Here is a 20,036-nt window from a genome sequence, read left to right as displayed (position 1 = left end):
CCGTGTCAGAGGCCGCACTAAGATCAAGGAGGATCACTGCCACTGATCCTCCCTGATCTAGTATCTTTCGTGACTCTTCGGTGATCGCAAGTAGGGCAGTTTCCGTGCCGTGCTTGGGCCTAAATCCTGTCTGGGTTGGGTCCAGGAGCAAGTTATTTTCCAGGAATTGTACTAGCTGGTTATTTATGTACTTCTCCAGCACCTTACTTACCCAGGGAAGTAATGAGATTGGGCGGTAGCTGGAGTGGTCTTCTGGGTTGAGAGAGGGTTTTTTTAACAGTGCCCGAACCATGGCTCTCTTCCACCCAGTGGGTACTGTACAGGAGGAGATGGAAGAGTTGAGTAAGTCCAGCACCACGGGGAGTGTGGCTTGGCTTGCCTGGAGTAGTATCTCCGGAGGAACAGGGTTGCGGGGGGAGCCCGATTTAACTTGCCGTGCCAGTTTATGAAGGGTGTCCAGGTCCAGTGGAGGGAAGCTTTCCCGGGTAGGCTGATCTGGGGGGGGGGGGGGGGGGGGGAGTTCTCAGGGGAGTATAATTGAGTGTTCCTGAATTGTTGGCTGCTATCGGGAAAGAGGAATATATTTGAGAGACTTTGTTATAAAAAAAATCTGCTAACTCGTTGCATTGTTCCGGCGTTTTTGTCGGGGGGGGGGCAGTATTCACTTTAATGCAGTTTTTTACTAAGTGGAAGATCTCCTTAGGTTTTGAGTTAGCTGCCATAATCTTATCTGCGAAGTAAGAGGCCTGCGCCGTCCTGATCCCATTTCTATAGGTTTTGATTACCTCTTTATATTGGGATTTTTTGTCCGGATGAAAATCAAGTCGCCAGGCTCTCTCTTTTTTCCTGCAAAGGCGTTTTTGGTCTCTCAAGGTATCTGAAAACCAGGGTGCAGTTTTGTGTGTCCTCTTTGGTATAGATTTCCGTAGAGGGAGGATAGTATCTAGTGAATCCCTGATCCAACTCTCGTAGTTTTTATTTGCTTGGTTGGGGTCTGTGCAGGATGGTGGGCAGGAGCGCTCTAGGTTCGTTACCCACGGCTCTATAGGGAGTTTTTTCCAATTACGCTTGGTTACGGGTTGGGGGGTGGGTAAGGAGGACTTGTCGGTGAGCCAGGTGAATGGGACAAGGAAATGGTCCGACCAGGGGAGATGGGTGGGTTGCCCCACTATGAGCTTAGTGCAGTTGCTAAATATTGGGTCTAGAAGATTACCCTTTTCATGGGTGGGGGCTGTGACCAGCTGGATCAACTGTAGGGCTGCAAGATCGTCTGTTAATTCTCTAGCGGTGAGATCTGTGGGGGAGTTAAAATGGAAATTGAGATCTCCTAAAACCGTGTGGTTGGCAGAAGTTACAATTCGGTTGGCTATGATATCTGGTAGGGATTTGTGAAACAGCTTAGCTGGTTCTGGGGGCCGGTAGATCAGAGTACCAGAGAAGGAGATGTTCGCAGTGAAGTCTATGCTGAATGCTAGGCTTTCGCACTCAGGAATAGCTTCAGTAGTGGTGCGGCAGCAGTATATGTTTTTTAAGATGATAGCCAGGCCTCCACCTCTCCCCTTAATCCGGTCTAGTCTATGAATTTGGAACCCGGGGGGAAGGGCAGAGACCATATCTGGCTCTGAATGAGGCGTGAGCCATGTCTCCGTCAGGAATATGGCATCTGGGTTGTACTCCTCTAGTAGTAAGGCCATTTGAGTGCTATGCCGCGGTAGGGATCGGCAGTTAAGCATATACATACGATATTCCTGCGTCGTGACTGACAATACAGTATTGTCGAAAGAGTGGTTACAGCCGGGGCAGCGGGTGGGGAGATCGACTGGGGAATAGGAGTGTGGGCATAGTGCAGCTGTGGTATTCCTAAGATTTTGAATGGCCGCCGAGCTGTAGGTCTTAGCCTGGAGGAAGTTGGGGGCAGGGGTTGTGGCCCCTGGTCCCGTCTGCTCGCGGACGGGTGCAGACAGGCTTGCCTTTGGCGCGCCTTCGGCGCACCGCCGGCGCGCCCGCTGCGCCCGTCCGCTGCGCTTCCGGAAGCTGCACATTCTTTTGTATCAATGAAAGGGGCGTGGCCAATTTCAGTGGGCGGAGCCCGGGGGGTCACGGTGGTTGCCCTGCAGCCCGCTACAGCGCCTGACTCGGCTGCGCGGCGAGGCAGTCACCAGGTAAGCAAGGAGCAAAAACGTTTTAAAAACACAGTATTTAAACACAATACAATCTTAAAAATCAATCTTTCAAGATATTTCCTAGCTCTCGGCTTTCCGCCTCAAGAGCTCTGTCTAAGCAGCGCTGGTCGGTGAGCGCGCCCAGATATAGACAAAGGGGGCGTGGCCAATTTCAGTGGGCGGAGCCCGGGGGTCACGGTGGTTGCCCTGCAGCCCGCTACAGCGCCTGACTCGGCTGCGCGGCGAGGCAGTCACCAGGTAAACAAGGAGTAAAAACGTTTTAAAAACACAGTATTTAAACACAATACAATCTTAAAAATCAATCTTTCAAGATTGGCATATAGCCATGTCTGAACTGGGGTGGCAGAGTGGGCTAAAGAACGGTGATGGATTAAACCCAGATCTTTTGACTGGGTGTGAGTGTTTGATTGGCTCAGATGCTCCGTCCATCACCACCCCCTTTTGTACCGCTTATGGCCGCCATAAGTGTGGCAGGGTATGCTCAGACGTGAGTGCCTTGCTCACTTTGCCACTGGATTCAAGCAAGCCGGGCTGAAGACGGCTGGAATGCCAGAAACCGGTCCTCGGAAGCTTGTTTCTGGTCCAGGGAAGGCATGGCTTGGCAGTTCGGGCTGGACTGTTCCCATGAGGCACATGGTCAGACTCATTTGCATATAGCCATGTCTGAACTGAAGTGGCAGAGTGGGCTAAAGAACAGTGATGGATTAAACCCAGATCTTTTGACTGGGTGTGAGTGTTTGATTGGTTCAGATGCTCCGTCCATCACCGCCCCCTTTGGTACCGCACACGGCACGGCAGTACTGGACCCGCCCCATCCGGTCACTCAGTCCAGGACAGGTTGGTTGATGAAAAATAAAACAGTAATAACGTTTATTACAGTTTTATTTTTCAGCTCTGGCCTGGGGCCTTCTAGATGGGGCGACGCTACTCCACTCAAAGGGAGGAGCCTTCACTGATAATATTATACTATGTTCTTCAGTCTCCGCCATGCATTCCCTCCCTCACTGACAACTTATTTTTTAGCCTGATTACTGTTGTGCTTTGAAGTGGCCTAATTGTGATGTGAAGAGGTAAATAAGAAATCTAATTATAAAAAAGAAATAGGTACTCTGTGCAGATATATGACTTTATTTGTGAATCGGGCACAGTCAAATGTACGAATTAGACACTTGTAAAAAAAAAAGATTTTATAAACATACAAAATGTGTAACTTTCAAGAATTCACAAAGTTTTTCAAGCATATGCCGTGAAAGCTGTGATAGTTGGAAATGTCCAATAGTTCTTATGGAAAACTTTTTTTAGTTCCTGTTTGTGATGCCGCCGCGGCATTTACATGCAATGAAATGCTATTGGTTATGTGCAGTGGCATTTTTTGAGTTTCCTCTTCCATCACACATTGCTATTTTGAGAGTGTTAGCTTATCCTTTCCAGGCTTAAAATTATTCACTTTTGCTTTAGCAGGAGTAAATCTTTGATCACTTACAGGATGCGTAAGGGGGCTAGAGAAGAGTCTGCGAATACCAAACCTTCTGAGGAAATCCCACCCTGGAATACCCCCTCTCCACCACTCCTTGGATTTACATATGCCCAATATTAGTCTATTGAGGGGTAATTTTGTATGAGTGAAAAGACTTACAACTGCATGGTCATCTTTGTGAATACACTGTAGGGGGCTGCTGTGCCTATCTGTTCATCACTGGGGCACATTGTACTGATTGGTTTTACACTGTTGGGAGACTCATTGTTGGCACCAAGGGAGACCTGTCTTCACTTGCGGGGGGAGCCACTGCAAACAACAGCTGATGGGGCTACGTGTCCCACAATCCCCACCTGCAGCCCCACCTGGCATTCATCAAGCACTACTAAAGCGCATGGCAGTCCCACAGCACGGGACGTGTCCGGGCATAGCGTCCGCGGCCAGATTAGGTTCACCCTCTTGGTATTTTGTTTCTCCTACTGTCCTCAAGGTTGGCTCTATTTCGTCTTGTCCTTCTTCTGAGAATTTCAAATGATTTTTGCTATCATCATGCAACTTGTCAACTATGGGGAGGAAAAGACTCCCCCAACCTTCCTCTAAGGGCTCCACGTGTGTAGTATTGTTTCCCTTAATAAATTCTTATTTAAGCAACGTGATAGGTGCTATTTCCACAGATCTTGAACTGATTGAAACCAGTACAGAAGCTATGCAAAGGATGATTAATGTCCCGTCACGTCCATTATCTCTCCCATTATTGGAGGGAATTGCTGACTTACCAGGTACCACCTTGATAGCTTAACAAGCTACTTCTATTTCCTATGCAAACTCATGTGTTGTGCACGTCACCGCGGATTATATAATCAGTGCTTGCCCAACTGGATCGCCTTTAAATGCCACTAAATCACCCCCCCCCCCAAACACAAACCTACTGATAAAGCAAGAAAGGGAGAGGCTAGGAGCCGTAAGACTAGTTCTAAAGAGGCTTTTTCATCTGCCTCATTGTCTTCATCATATGCCCCTGACCACGTTTTTGATACAGCCATTCATACTGTGTGCAAACCCTATTTTAACAAAGTGGAATTACCGCTGACGGAACTTCAGTCTTCCATCTTGTCACATCTGACGCTTTAAGCAACAAAGTGTAGGTCCTGTTTGATCATCATGAAAAGTCAAATCAGCCTCGCTCTCATCAGCTAATGCAACCTAAAATTTGTCACACATGCCCTGTCCCTGCCCCCAGCCTTCCTACAAATCCCAGTTAATCAAATCCTCCATTGCTGGCTCGAACTATTCCGCTGACTGTTCATCACACTGAGATCAACAATTCACAGGGTTTCTAGCCCAAGGTCAACTTGTAACATAAAAACTGTAGGAGTCTTGAAGCTCAATTTACCTCTTCGACTGTTCATCCTATTGAAACCAACAACTTTCAGGGTCCTGTATCCAGCGATAAACAGCAACAAGTGAAAATAAGGGGCTCTTATACTATTGATCTCCGCCACCCTGATCGCCTTCAATTACCTCCTGAGTGTACCCTATACATCATTGTTGTCACCAGTGTGCCTCCATTATGTAATGATAGCCAGGAAGATTGGTTCTCCCTCAAATGAAGAGCTGCCCACTGGCTCATGTCTAAATCCGGTTGGGGCTAAAATTTGATTGATGACATTATCACTGTGCGCAGGGTTGGGTGGGTTGGTTATGTCCCACAGTCACTCCCAAGAGACCGTTTAGTTGTTAATTTCAGGCATCCATGGTTAGTGGATACTTTACTGCAACGCTTGAACTCTGCGGTTCCGGAATATGCAAAGATCGTTGCACTACTCCTTGGCTACTTCTACCGCCCATTCGCTATACTTGGGCAGCCAAGAAGGTCACCTGGGTGTGTAGCAGTGCCTCGTAGTAATATTGCAGACCCTTTCACACATGCAAACCGATTTGCTTCGCTGTCCAGTCTTTCAGATAATAACTGACTTTTATCCCCAAGACCCACGATAGTCCACCTGATGCCTATGTCTCACTTCGTTCCTCTAGCTGAGCCCATTTTGGAGGACAATATTGCTCCCAGTCCTCTCTCGGCATCCAGGACTGATAGGTTAATTTTTTTTTCCTGGAAAGTTGCAGTCATAGCCAAAAAATTGCACAATGTGGACTGGTTAGATGCCATCAACCAGTTTGATGTTGTTATCTGTCAAGAAACTCGGGCCTTAAAAAAGTTTATTACGAATGGTATTGTGTTTCTGGTATACCTTCTGTGCCAAGCCGCCCTATGGGCGAGGTAGGAGTGTTAATCTCCCTCAAGTCCACAAAAATAGCTGTTTTAAAGTCTACCCCATGGTATTAGACTGTGGCATTGAGCCTTCCTGGCTTTCCCACTTTTCTTTTGATCGTATTCTGTGCCCTTTTCTGTGCTGAAATAGTTCCTGGAAAAAAATCAATTATTTACCCGATTTTTAAAAAGGGTGACAGAGGAGATCATTCATGTTACCCTCCAATCTCACTGTTGGACTCCTCTGTCAAAATGCTAGGAAGGGTAATTCTCGAGAAAATAGAGGCGTGGGTGAAAGATAGAAGTACAATATGGTTTCTGATCATGTGTGGGTATGGTTGAATAGTCCCACAACCTGCTCCGGATAACAGTACACCAAGGCAGGCTCTTTACATCTTGCTTTCATGAACCTGTCTAGCGCGTTCGACCTCGTGGACACGGGCAGGTTGTGGGTACTCAAGAACCGAGCCGAGATGGACGCCTGCCTCGTGAGACTTCTTAAGCACATCCATTGGGATACTTTAGCCAAGGTACGTTTCGGCCATGATGGAGGGTGCACGCCTACTTTCAAAGTTGATAAGGGGGTATAGGAGGAGTGCATTTTAGATCCTTTTCTTTTTTTATATTAATTCCCTTGGTCTAACTCTACAGTCTAAGGGTAACGACCTGCCTAGGATAGGGGACCAGACTGTGAACGTACTAGTATATGTTGACAATGCTGTGCTGCTATTGGGCTACAGCTATTATTGGATTAATTCAATTATTTTATGTTGAATATGAAGTTGAAGTTAAGGGTTAACCACAAAAAATCATTTATTAGGACCTACGGCTCCAGAAATACTCCCTCACATAGGAATACCATGGACGGTATTGTTAACATGAAAGTTTAAAAATTTAATTATCTAGGGATTTTGTTAGACGTCGAGAAAGCCATCAACAGCCAACTTTCCACATTCATCGAAGAGTACAACATCCTCGACTCCTCCCAATCCGGCTTCAGAAAAAAACACAGTACGGAAACCGCCCTCTTCAATGCAAAAGACGACATCTGCTCCCTACTGGACAAAGGAGAAACAGCAGCCCTCGTCCTCCTCGACCTCTCAGTGGTGTTCTACACAGTCTCTCACCGCACCCTAATACGCAAACTCCACGACGCAGAGATCCAAGACAAGGTCCTCAACTGAATCTGCTCCTTCCTCTCTGGCAGAATGCAGCGGGTCAGACTCCCCCCTTCCTCTCTGACCCTACACATACCACCAGCGGAGTCCCCCAAGGTTCCTCCCTCAGCCCTACACTCTTCAAAGTCTACATGGCTCCGCTCGCCCCCAGTGTCAGAACCTACGAACTCAACATTGTGTCATACGCAGACGACACCCAACTCATCCTCTCCCTATCGAACGAACCCAATACCGCCAGACACAACTTTCGAAAAGGCATGGAAGCCGTCGCCAAATGGATGAAAACAGCTGCCTATAACTAAAGACCAACAAAACAGAAGTACTCATCATGGGCCCAAACCCCGACTCATGGAACGACATCTGGTGGCCCCCAGCCCTCGGAAGCCCGCCCACCCCCACAGACCACGCACGTAAACTGGGAATCATCCTGGATTTAGAGCTCAAAATGAACCGCAAGATCAACTCCGTCTCGTCCTCCTGCTTCCACACCCTCCGCCTCCTACGTAAGACCTTCAAATGGATCTGCCTCAAACACAGAAACACCGTCACTCACACCCTTGTCACCAGCAGACTCGACTACGGCAACGCACTCTACGCCGGAATAAACAAAAACCTAACCCGCAAGCTAGAGAACATCCAGAACGCCGCCACAAGACTGGTCCACGACCTGCCAAGACACTGCCACATCTCCCAGCACCTGCGCACACTCTACTGGCTCCCCATCGAAGCTAGAGTCACCTTCAAGATGCTCACCCACACGGCCCTCCACAACACCGGACCAGCATACCTTAACAACCGACTCAAATTCCACGCACCCCAGAGGACCCTACGATCTGCCCAGCTCTCCGATGCTGTGGTCCCCGCACCAGAAAGACCAGATCAGGAGGCCGCTCGTTCTCCTTCCTCACGGCCCCAGCCTGCAACGCCCTGCTGCTCCACCTCAGACAGACAACATCGCTCCCAATCTTCGTAAGAAACCTCAAAACCTGGCTCTTCAACAGACACCCCCCCTTGATGGACTGGAGCCTGCTAACCCCCCACCCCGACCCCCAGCGCCTTGAGACCCTTACGGGTGAGTAGTCGCTCTTAACAAATGCCTGATTGATTGATTGATACATTATAATTGGGCCAAAATTCTGGACCAGAGAGGGTATACAATGAACAGCCCAGTCAAGGCCATGTTTAGTTTATCAAGGAAACTCAAGCAACAAGCACTGGCATAGCCAATAGGTCTCACCTTTGGGACCTTATAAGTGTTTAGCCACGCAACAGTTAATGTTGTTGCAGGAGGGATATTTTTCTGCATAACTAACTACTTATAAGGTCCCAAAGGCGAGACCTATTGGTTATGTCAATGCTTGTTTTTTTTTGGGGGGGGGGGAATGTATGTTTCCTACTTGTAAGATGCCTTTTCACTACATGCATTCCCCCACTGTGGCAGTAGAAATGAAATAAAAAGTAATAAATAGCGAATAGGCAGAGTGGGGACACATGGGATACTGGAATCAGCGAACAAAACCTCCTTAACCATTTCCAAAGGAATGTAAATGCTCTTTTGAACACCTGTGAAAAACGTGTGTCTGTCGGAGATAAGATGCCAGAAACAGCATCTCGAGCTGCAGCAGCAGACGGGCTGAAACACACGCGGAGGAGGGCATGGGGGGGGGGGGGGCCGGGGGGGGGGGGGGAGGGGCAGGGGTGCTAGATTCTCCTGGCCCAGCACTTTCATTTTCGGATATCTGCTCATAGTCTAGGGTGGGCTTGGGCAGGCTCTCCCTCCCCCACAGAAGAAGCAGTGATTTCCTGGAAATGGCTGGTTTATATGAAATGTTGGGAGGGTGGGTGTTTAAAGCAGTAGAGAGAAGAGAGCAGGGCAGGCAGGCTGCGCGGTAACAGACCCGGGCTGGCCACGGGGGTACCCCCAGCGCGGATAATACCCCGGACTGCGCGTGGCAGGTGGGTGCGGGCGAGTGGGGGGAGGAGGGGAGGACACTGCGTGTGTGTGGGCAAGTGGAGGGGGGGAGACACAGCTTAAAAAACACCATCACCCACTGCCGAAAGTAACCCAAGTTATGGGAGCTCAGAATCAGGGTGTGCTGATAGAAAGCAAGGGGGGCTATAACGAGCCAGTCTCCTACCCAACATGTACATTAAAATAAAACATCTCTGCCCCAAAGTAACCGACTGCACGGACACAGGTGATATAAATTTGCTGGGAATAACCGAATTGGGCAAAAGGCACGACAAGTAAACCTATGTTATGGGGCTATGGCTGCTGCCAGAGTTCTGTGAGTACTCACCAGGTCTACCGTACCGCAGCAGCAAGGTAGCCCCGCTGGTTAATGTGCCTACTGCAGAGATGTGCAGTGCCACAATGCTCCATAGAGGGGCAGTGCCAGTGCTGCAAAGCACAGAATTAACACGCTGGTCTGGGACTTGTATTGCATGTAGATAGCTTAGTGGGTCACAGATTGTGTTGCTGAGAATGATGTTTGTGTTATCTGAAGTCCTAAATTACAATTGTTTGATCTGTGCAGCTTACTGAGGTATGAACCCAGTGCTTATTTAAGTACTGTTTGAACTCTGACCCGGAGGAGCTGTTTCTTTCTGGGTGATTTGTTTTATGTAGCGCTTTCAACAGAATCAGCTGCTTCCCGGCACTGCAGCAGTCAGCACTATACTGCAAGTATCAGCTTTAGCAAAGTTTTTTGGTCACGTAGCGCACCGGAGCTGTTGCAAAGCATTGCGTGAAATGTTTTTTTTAAAAGTGCCATGACGCAACCGGCGCTAATGTGATTTAAACAAGCATTGGCCGTGCGGAATGCATAGATGGGGTCTGCAGCGGGTGAGAGAGAGGTGGAGGGAGTTGTGTGCGTGTGTGCTGTGCGCGAAAGCACTTAATGAGCCATGACGGCTCGTAACTGTAAAACAAGGCTTAATGAGATAAGAAAGGCAGATGGCGGCTGCACGCGTACACGCGCACATGCACGCAAGCTTTAGGCCAGGAAGAGCTTGTGGGTAGCACTTTGACAACCCCATTACTAAAAGTCACGCAAGCAGCGCATGCGCTGCTCTAGGCTCGACCTAAAAAACGATTAAAGACGTCACCTCCCTCTATACACCAAACGGTCTTCCTTTGGGCACCTATGGGGCGGTGTCTGAAGGTATGTAAATTGTGACTGTATTCAAACTTCTGAAAACAAATTTCTCTCAAGATTGTTGGTAGTCCCCAACAGTACCACAGCTATCATTATCTATATAGAGGTTGGTTTGTTGTATATTGAAGATGCGATTGGAGTTCGCCTTTCACTAATTTCTCCCATCTTGAATTATCACATTGCATTAATTTAGATTATGGTGATAAAATTGCTTGGTTGGCATACATCAGGAATTCTTCAGATCTGGGAGTCCCATGCCTTTTCACTCCCCCATCGTGATAACTAAGAAGACCATGATCTGTTACCTCTTTCAGTCAAATAGTGAACTGAAAAGGTTTAACAAGACTCGTTGTTGGATACTGTATGCTTTTTTATTTAACACGCTTTAGGATGTGCAATGTCCATTTTCTGGTTGCTTTCCCTCAGTAGGACAGTTTGTTTCCAATTTTGCCCCGCTGTCCCTGTGACAAAACTAGTCTGCAATCTACAATGCACTTTATGTTTTTTTTTAGTTTTTACACAGTTCCTAGAATCCAACTTTTACTTTCCATCCTATGACTGACCAATTGTAGATAGGCTTGGCAGAGCCTAACATTTTTGCAATGTTTGACTTTTGAACTTATCTGCAATGCTATAATTGTTTTTTTTCTTAATTCCTTAAGGATCACAAGAGATATTAGAATATCGGCGAATTGTCAGCTTTGAATTGTTTTTATTGCACCCTTTGTTGTTCTTAAACTGTATTTTTTGTACATACGCTATTGTTACTTTGTGACAATTAGATCTGGGATTTGATATGCATATTACTCTGGATATGGGCTTCTTGTTAGCCCTGGCATCTGAATTTTATTTTATTAATGTCTGTATTTTAACATGCTTTTTACTTTGTTTTATTCTCTTTCATGGTTGAGTTAGCCGAATACAGTTTGATTGACTTTACTGATTATCAATACACAGCACTTGCAAATCAAGTCATTTGTGCGTGGAACACCGATTTACAAGCACAAATGGCTCTGTGAACATGGCCATATTGGTACATATGTACACTCCATAAACCCTGTGTGGTAGAATTCAACCAAATCAAATAAAGGACTAGGTTTTTACAGCACTACTTATGTAGGTATGAGCTTTATTGTGCATTTCCATTACAGTAACTAGTACCAGAAGATCTTAAAGAAAAAAAGTATTACACTGGCACCATCAACCAACACCATGTTGTTTTTGAGCAGTGGCTTTATCTGGGTTACTATATGGCCGTGGCCGTGCTGGTGGTATTCCTCAAAAGTGCAGGCCTGCTGGAAAGGTTGGACTTCTAGCTATGTGCTTTTACCATGTTCCATTTGCAAAGCCCTCCAAACGTTATGGGGAGCAGCGGAGATGAATACAGTTTTCGGTTTCCTTTTCAGGAGGCGCTGACACTCTCAGCTCTTCCAGCCAAGCCCTTAGGTTATTTGCCAAAGTGGCAAAGTCAGTCAGGTATGACCTTTGGTGTTTGTTCACTGGTGCTGATCATGAATGGTTCCAGGCTCAAAGACCGCCCTTGAACTGGGATTAGATTTATTCTGGTTGGCAGAATATCTTGGCTGCGTCTGCTGGCAGGTGGACGGGAAGTGCTTCTAGATCCATGGTGCTAAAGGCATCCTTCCAAACCATTCTTGCAATATTCTAAAACATTCGTTACATTTACAAATATATAGCTGTATGGATAATGTCTTTCAAAGTCTGATGAATAAAAACAGCTGTACCTTTATCCAGGGTATGTGAAAAGCAGTCCCACTGCATGGCCCCCTTCGCAACCATCGTCAAAAAGCACGGACTCAACATAGTCTCGAACGCCGACGACACCCAACTCATCCTCTCCCTCACCAAGGAACCTGACATCACCAGGCACAGATTCCAAGAAGGGATGAAGGATGTCGCATCCTGGATAAGCATCAGCTGCCTGAAGCTCAACTCTGAGAAATCAGAACTCCTCATCCTTTGATCCACCCCCTCCTCTTGGGACAACACCTGGTGGTCCCCCGCCCTCGGACACCCACCCACCCCTAAGGACCACGCTCAAAACCTCGGCATCATACTCGACTCTTCACTCACCATGAACCACCAGATCAATGCTGTGTCCTCCACATGCTTCAACACCCTCCGCATACTCCGCAAGACCTTCAAATGGATTCCCCTGGACTCCAGGAAGACCGTTACCCACGCACTCATCACCAGCAGACTGGACTACAGAAACGCGCTCCATGCCGGAATCAACAAAACACTGCTCCGCAAACGCCAGACCGTCCAGAATGCCGATCCCAGACTCGTCCTCAACATCCCACGAGATGACCACATCACCCAATACCTCTGCAACCTCCACTGGCTCACCATCGAAAAAAGAATAACCTTCAAACTGCTCACCCACGCCTACAAAGCCCTCCACAACACCGGACTCCAATACCACAACAAAAGAATCTCCTTCCACGCCCCCAAGAGAAACCTCCGCTCTGCCAACCTAGCCCTAGCCACGGTCCCCCGCATCCACAGGACCAGAGCGGGTTCCAGATCCTTCTCCTACGTCGAGGCCATGACCTGAAACAAACTCCCCCTCCGCATCAGATAAAGCCTGATACTGCACCTATTCAGAAAGGATCTCAAGACCTGGCTCTTCGGATGACCACGGAGCTGCTCGAACCCCCATCCCTCCCCCGCCACCTTGAGACCCTCATGGGTGAGTAGCGCGCTTTAAAAATCCCTGATTGATTGACTTCAAACAAAGGGTCATTAATCCCAATGAATCCTCCCCGCTGATCCCATTTTAGCCATTTCTATTTATGGTTTTTAGTCCACTAGTGGAAATTCCAGTTGGCCAGTTAAAAATAGTTTCTACAGGATCCAATTGTGGTATGTATATATATGTATTTATTTATGTGGGGGCACTGGATTACATAAAACCCGAAAAATTAACACAGAAAAGTCTTAAATAAAACCAAAGGAACGAAAGCTGCCGTATTGCCCATTTGTCTTGTGTGGGACGCTCAGTTAGTCGTAGCTTTTTAGTCCTCTGGATGTTGAATTTTTTGCCTCGTACTAATTTTTCCATTCCTTTCTATTGTCATTTACTTCTTATACCTCAATTAATTTAACATTTCTTGCATACATAGTCATATACATGTTCAATGAATGAAGTTTACAGAGTTGATGACCGTTTAACAGTGTCATTAAACAAGAGCATTCAGGATTTATAAACCTGAAGATATCAAACCTTTGTTATAAATCAATCTCTTTTGCTTTATATTATTCTTAAACTCTTAATTGTGCCTTTACCATTGATTATGACCCAGAAATTCCGCCTTGCATGAAAATATTGCCTAACAAGTCAGGGATAGCAGAAAGAGCCAGTGTCACTAACAAGTATTTAATTGATTATCAAAACTGAAAGGCTCTATTTAGAAGTGCTCAATGGGACTTTTGACTGAGGTTACCACATAAAATCCACAACCTTTTTTCGAGATAAAATCCTAAAGCCCCAGTCCTAAATTTTTGAAAGTCATTCCACTTTTTGGAAGTTAAACATTTCCATGACACATGACTAAATTATGTGAACATATGACCTCCGCAACAAACAAATGAAAGGTACTGACTGATCTCGCTTTTCGATGTGTTTCATTCAATCTAGGAACAAAAAACGGAAGGAGAAACATCTAATGGGTTTTATTTTTTTTAAGCCCTAATCGGGGCGCTCTGTGTACAGCGGGAGTCTGCGACCGCGAGCCATGGAATTCAAAACTTTGGACTTCCGCCCGTTTAAAAATGCTTCTGGGACTCCAACTTTTGAAATCTTAATTTAAACGCAGTGGATGCATTCGCCTTTACTAGCTCATGTTTTGGGAAGTTTGTACCAGTTTCTGTGTTTAAAAAACATTATAAGTGACTTACGTGAAATACTGCAAGCAAGTTACGAGGGCGGAGACGTGTTCAACGAGGACGGCAGATAAGGAATGCAGCCCAGCCTGGAGTACACTTCAGCCGTCTGGTCACTTGCAGTGCACGCTGCAATGTGGGGTGGTACTCCGCCCTACCATGTTTCCGCGAGGGCCCCACTGACTGTCTAACGTAACACCACGTCATGGCGCATTCCTGTGCATTGAATTATGTGTGGTGTCCAAGAACATTCATTCATTCCAATATGACTTCTGAAAGGAAACACTAAACCCGTGCCTGCCCCTTTAAGAAACCACCTTTGCTGGCTTCAATCCAGGAAGTGGAACTCCGTTAAAAACGTGGTAAATACTAGGAGGTATTTACAATTGCACTGGGTGAAACTGAAAAGGAAGGAAAACAAATTGGTCTCGAAATTAAAGGTTGGAGAATTTCAACATTTAATTCGGCTGAACTCTGGTTCGAGAGCTGCAGCCTTAATTTGGATAGCCACCCCCCCCCCCCCAAGAAATACACATATTTCCGTTTGTAATTACTTTTCAGAAAACAAACATTTAATTCTTTGTTTCGCGGTCACGGATAAGCATAAAAAGCTACATTAATAAGAGGAATATTAGATAAAAAAATAAACATTTACATTTAGAAACGTATAATTCATAAAACCAGGACGACTATTGTGCGTGATGACGCAGCACGCGCAGTGACCATTTTGAGTGCCGACAGTGCGCGTGTATAGCGCGAGTTGGGAAAATAACGGAGAGCACCAGACGCGCGGCGCTCTCCAGCTGGACACAATAAAGCCCTTTATATTAACTATAACTTATGTCTCCTGGCATCATTGGGCAACGGACATTACAGTGGCGACAAGGATGGGGCCCAGAGAAAAAAAAACGGACCCAAACAAGGAGCAGACAAAGGAGGAGAGGTCACAGCATTGCAGTGCCCCCCACAAGGAATAGCCAGGAGAGTCAAGGAACGGCCAGAAGAGGAACAGCTACCAGGCACAACCAACAGGAGAGCCTGGCAGAGGCGCAGGGCCACGAAGACCGAGCAACAGGAGCAGAAGCAGAGTGCCAGGTACAAGGGACAGAGTGAGACAGGTGCGAGGGGCTAGGGACTGGCCACAGTGATTCCACCATCACGTGGATGGGAGAGAGAAAGAAGAGGACACTTCACGGAGGGGCCACCCCATGAGCTAGCGGCAACAGACAAGTGAGGCCCTGGCAGAGCAACAGAGAAGAGGAGAAGGGGGCGCAGAAGGACCCCAACAGGCGCGGGCACACGGCGAGAGTGCAAGCGCGCCAGGCAGCCCTAGAGATCAGGAGACGGATCCACGAAGACGCGCCGAAATGAGTGCGCAAGCGTCCTCACACATGACGCCGATCCCGTTCCTGCCCAAACCAGGAGAACCACTGATGAAGTGGGTGGACTGGAGGGAGTACTTTATGAATTACATAGAGGCTCTGGAAGACGAAAATGGGGAAGCCTTCCCCAGTCAGAGGAAGAGAAGGATACTCCTGCACAACCTAGGCCCTGAAGGGATCAGGGTCTTCCAGAATCTAGTGCCCGCTTCCAGGCAAGCTGCAGATGATGATGTTTTCAAACACGCAATAGAAGATCTTAACAACCACTATCGGCCGGCTGTGTGCACATCCATTGACAGATATAATTTCCAGCAGAGGAAGCAGGAAGTGGGTGAATCTATAGACGACTATGTAGCCGCACTCAAGAAATTGGCGATAACGTGCAAATTTGGAGCTCTGCATGACGAGTTCATCAAGGATCAGATAGTCATGCATACCACAAATAAGGCGATCCAGGACAAACTATGGGTGAATGGAGATGCCACGCTCAAAGAGGTGATCGCCATGGTAAAGAAGGCAGAGCTCTCCAAAAGATGCGCAGATGCAGCGAAGAGAGAAGCCACCCAGAAACCCATGGTTAATAAAGTGGATAATGCCGAACCAACAGGAAGGAACAAACCCACAGCCGTGGAAAGCAAAGTTCCGAATAGATGGACAGGGAAGCCAACGCAACAGAGAAGGCAGAACAGAGAAAGCACAAACGCGTGCTACCGATGTGGAAGCCTATCCCATGCAGCCCATGATAAACGCTGTCCGGCGTTCCGAGCCAAGTGCATGTTCTGCGGCATAGTAGGGCACTACGAAAAGGTGTGTCGCTGCAAGATAAGAAGGCTCACAGTGAAGTATGTGGAACAGGATTGGGAGGAAGGAGAAGAAAGAGAACAGGATAAAGAGGACAACATACTGTGTGTGGAAGGTCAGGTACTGGGCATCGAGTGCAGGCGATCCCGTAAACCACAATGTGAGATGGTGATTGGAGGACTACAGATCAAAATGGTAGCAGACTCGGACTCCCCGTACACCATTATTCAAAGGACGGTATGGAATGAGCAATTCAGACCTGGTCTAGGGTCACGTCTAGAACCTCCGGACATAAGACCAGTCACCTTCACAGGAGAACCTATCCCCATGGTAGGATACAGAGTTTTAACCTTTGAGTTCAAAGGGCGGAGCGCAGAGTGTAAGCTGTATGTAGCGGAGAAGGGCCCGTCGGTACTAGGGTGGATGGATCAAGGTGACCTAGGGATACAGTTGAATCCAGGAGGAGACACGCAGGTGCTAATGACAGGTGCTGGACACTTGCCAGACTTTGAGAAGATGAAGGGTGAATTTCCCAAAGTATTTGGCGGGAAGGTCGGCAAGCTGGAGAAGTTTGTGCATCGGATAGCTCTCAAGGAGAACTCCACGCCGGTGTCCCACAAAGTGAGGAACATACCCATAGCGGTAAGGGAGGCAGTACAACAGGAATTGCACAGACTGGAAGAGAGCGGGATAATTGAACCGATAGACAGTGCAGAGTGGCTGGTGCCCCTAGTGGTGGCCATGAAACCCAACAGCAAGGTTTGGCTCTGTGTGGATTTGTGCGAACTGAACAAATGCATCATTGTGGAGAAGTTCCCGCTACCCCGGATTGAAGAGATGTTGGCAAGGACGAAGGGGGTGAGATGGTTCTCCACGATTGATCTCACATCAGCATACCATCAGGTAGACCTGCACCCAGCGAGCAGGAAACTGACATCGTTTATAACACCCTTTGGATGCTACCAGTTCCGCCGCAAGCCCTTCGGCCTGGCGTCGGCAGCAGCAGTATTTCAAAAACGAATGCACCGGTTGTTTAAGGACCTCGAAGGAGTGCAGTACTTCCAGGACGACATATTAGTGATGGGGAAAGATCTTAAAGACCACGACAGGAAACTAGACACAGTGCTTCGAGTCCTGGAAGACAGCTGCCTGACGGCTGAATGGGAGAAGTGCCGGTTTGGGATGAACTCGGTCACATACCTAGGGCATGAAATCGGAGAACAAGGCATCACACCGAAATTTGCCAACGTGAAAGCAATCTGTGACGCACCAGCACCGAACAACAAAGAAGAAGTGAGATCCTTCCTAGGAATGGCTGCGTACTACAGCAAATTCATGCAACACTTTGCCACCAAGACCCATCACCCAAGACAACTCATAAGGGACAAAACTGTGTTCAAATGGACTGAAGAAATGCAAAAAGAATTTGAAACCATAAAAGGTGATATCAGCAAGGCGATACCGCTGCAAGGGTATGACCCCCAAGGAAGGTCGGTATTGAAAACAGACGCCAGTGAGAAAGGATTGGGAGCAGTCCTTATGCAGGAAAAAGGAGATGGAACAATGGAGACGCTCAGCTTTGCATCGAGATCCCTATCGCCCACAGAGCAAAAATACAGCGTGATAGAGAAGGAGATGCTGGCGGTAGTGTGGGTCATGGGGAAGTTCCGCCAATTCCTATGGGACACGAGATTTCAACTCAAGACTGATCACAAACCCCTGGTCAAAGTTCTCACTTCGAGCGGGCATGCAAGCGCCACTCCCCGCATTGCGAAAATGACTTTGAAACTACTGGACTACAGGTACGACGTGGAATATATCCCCGGGAAGAGAAACAAAGTAGCCGACTACCTCAGTAGGGCCTCGGCGATGGAGGAGGCCTCCAGCAGCGCGGAAGAAGGGGAGGTCATGGTAGCTCTTACCGAAGACCCAGAGAGAGTGATAAGCAACCAGGAATGGAGAAAAGCCTATGAAGAAGATCCTGACATGGAGGAGGTCAAGGAATACCCACTGAGAGGTTGGCCAGAAAAGAAACGCCTGCGGCCAGCACTCAGGAAACTTTACGAGGTGCGGGAGGAACTGTCCGTAGGGGACAAAGGGATATTCGTGTACAGAGGAGACAAAGTGGTTCCCCCGGCGACGTTGATTCCCCACCTTCTAGCAGTATTACATGAAGGGCACCTGGGAATAGTAAAGACGAAGATGAGAACGAAACAAATGTACTGGTGGCCGGGAATGGACCTCCATGTGGAGAGACATGTAAGGGAGTGTGACCAGTATCAAAGAGCAGACAAGACCTTGACACCCCTGAGACCAGCGTTCATCAGTCCGATGAATCCCTGGGAGGAAGTGTCTATAGACATTCTAGGACCCGTATTGGACAATCAGGGCACGCCTAAATACCTGTGTGTTCTCATCGATAGATATTCAAAATGGCCGGAGGTGCACATACAAGAAGAGATGGACACAGAAACAGTCCTCCGGTTTCTCACAGCCACCTTCCTCCAGGAAGGTATTCCCCGATTCATCTTGAGCGACAATGGGCCGCAGTTCACATCGGAGAAGTGGAACAAGTACATGGAGAGAAATGGCATCAAAACCAAACACACCTCCATATACCACCCTGCCGGAAATGGACTAGTGGAGCGGTTCAATAGAGTCATTATGGGATCCGTTGAAACTGCCATCACGATGGGCAAGGATTGGGAAAAGGAAGTCCAGAGCATGTTGTGGGCCTACCGCATCACTCCCACGAGCACGGGGTACAGCCCCTTCCAGGTTCTAACAGGGCGCGACCCCTTTACCAAAGACAACCTAGCATGGAAGGAAAAGACAGTGACCAGCAAGTGGTCCCCAGCGGTGGTACAGCACAATCTGGAGAACGCCTAGAGGATATACACAAACAACTATAACCGGAGAAGGAATGTGAAAGACGCATCTCTTGAGAGAGGAGAATGGGTTAGAGTCAAGCTAGCCATGCTGCGGAAGAAAGGTGAAAGCAAATACAGTCCACCTTTGCAGGAGAAGGAGGTGTATGACAGAGCAGCGCTGCTCAGTGACGGAAATGTGTGGTCCCAAGACCGCATGGCCAAATGTAACAAGATCCTACAATGGTCCAACGACAGAAATGGGAAGACCTCGGAAGAACAAACGCCACCGGAGAGTTAAGAGACACTTCCAGAAAGAGAAGGAGGTTCTGGAGCAGGAGTGAGCAGCGGGGTACTCAGAGACTGGGACATGCCTGAGATTGATGAACACCTGGGTATGGAGAGTGAAACCCCGAGGAGAGGAAGTCCTTGTGCAAATGAGGACAAGGTGGTGAACCCAGCAGAGGACAGTTCCAGGGAAGGTTCTTCCACTCCGGTAAGGCACACACGAGCAGGCCAAGCGGTGGTGAGGCCTACCAGATTTCAAGACTTTGAACTAGGACAAGGAAGATAAGTTGTTTTACTATACGTCTGTTGTTTTCTGTTTGGAATAAAAAAGAGGAGATATGTAGTGTAGCGTTCTAGTCGCCGCGCACTGCGTGATGATGCAGCACACGCGGCGACCATTTTGAGTGCCGAGAGTGCGCGAGTATAGCGAGAGTCGGAAAATAACGGAGAGCACCGGACGCCCGGCGCTCTCCTGCTGGACACAATAAAGCCCTTTATATTAAGTATAACTTATGTCTCCTGGCATC

The 20,036-nt window shown here is 47.8% G+C and overlaps 1 protein-coding gene across 3 annotated transcripts in view; it reads right to left on the bottom strand.

The window, feature by feature from the left end:
• Positions 1-20,036, bottom strand: part of TLCD4 (TLC domain containing 4) — a 394,086-nt gene that overhangs the window by 278,181 nt on the left and 95,869 nt on the right. The window contains exon 1 of one of the 3 annotated variants that reach the window (XM_078641285.1): positions 14,187-14,411. The exons of the other annotated variants lie outside the window; for them this stretch is intronic. The gene's annotated coding sequence lies outside the window, so the exon portion shown is untranslated. Of the gene's footprint in view, positions 1-14,186; positions 14,412-20,036 lie in introns of those variants that run through there. 3 annotated transcript variants of the gene reach the window in all.

This window comes from Lissotriton helveticus, chromosome 1_1 (genome assembly GCF_964261635.1).
Source record: "Lissotriton helveticus chromosome 1_1, aLisHel1.1, whole genome shotgun sequence".
Lineage (NCBI taxonomy): Eukaryota > Metazoa > Chordata > Amphibia > Caudata > Salamandridae > Lissotriton > Lissotriton helveticus.
This window is presented reverse-complemented; position numbering and strand designations above follow the sequence as displayed.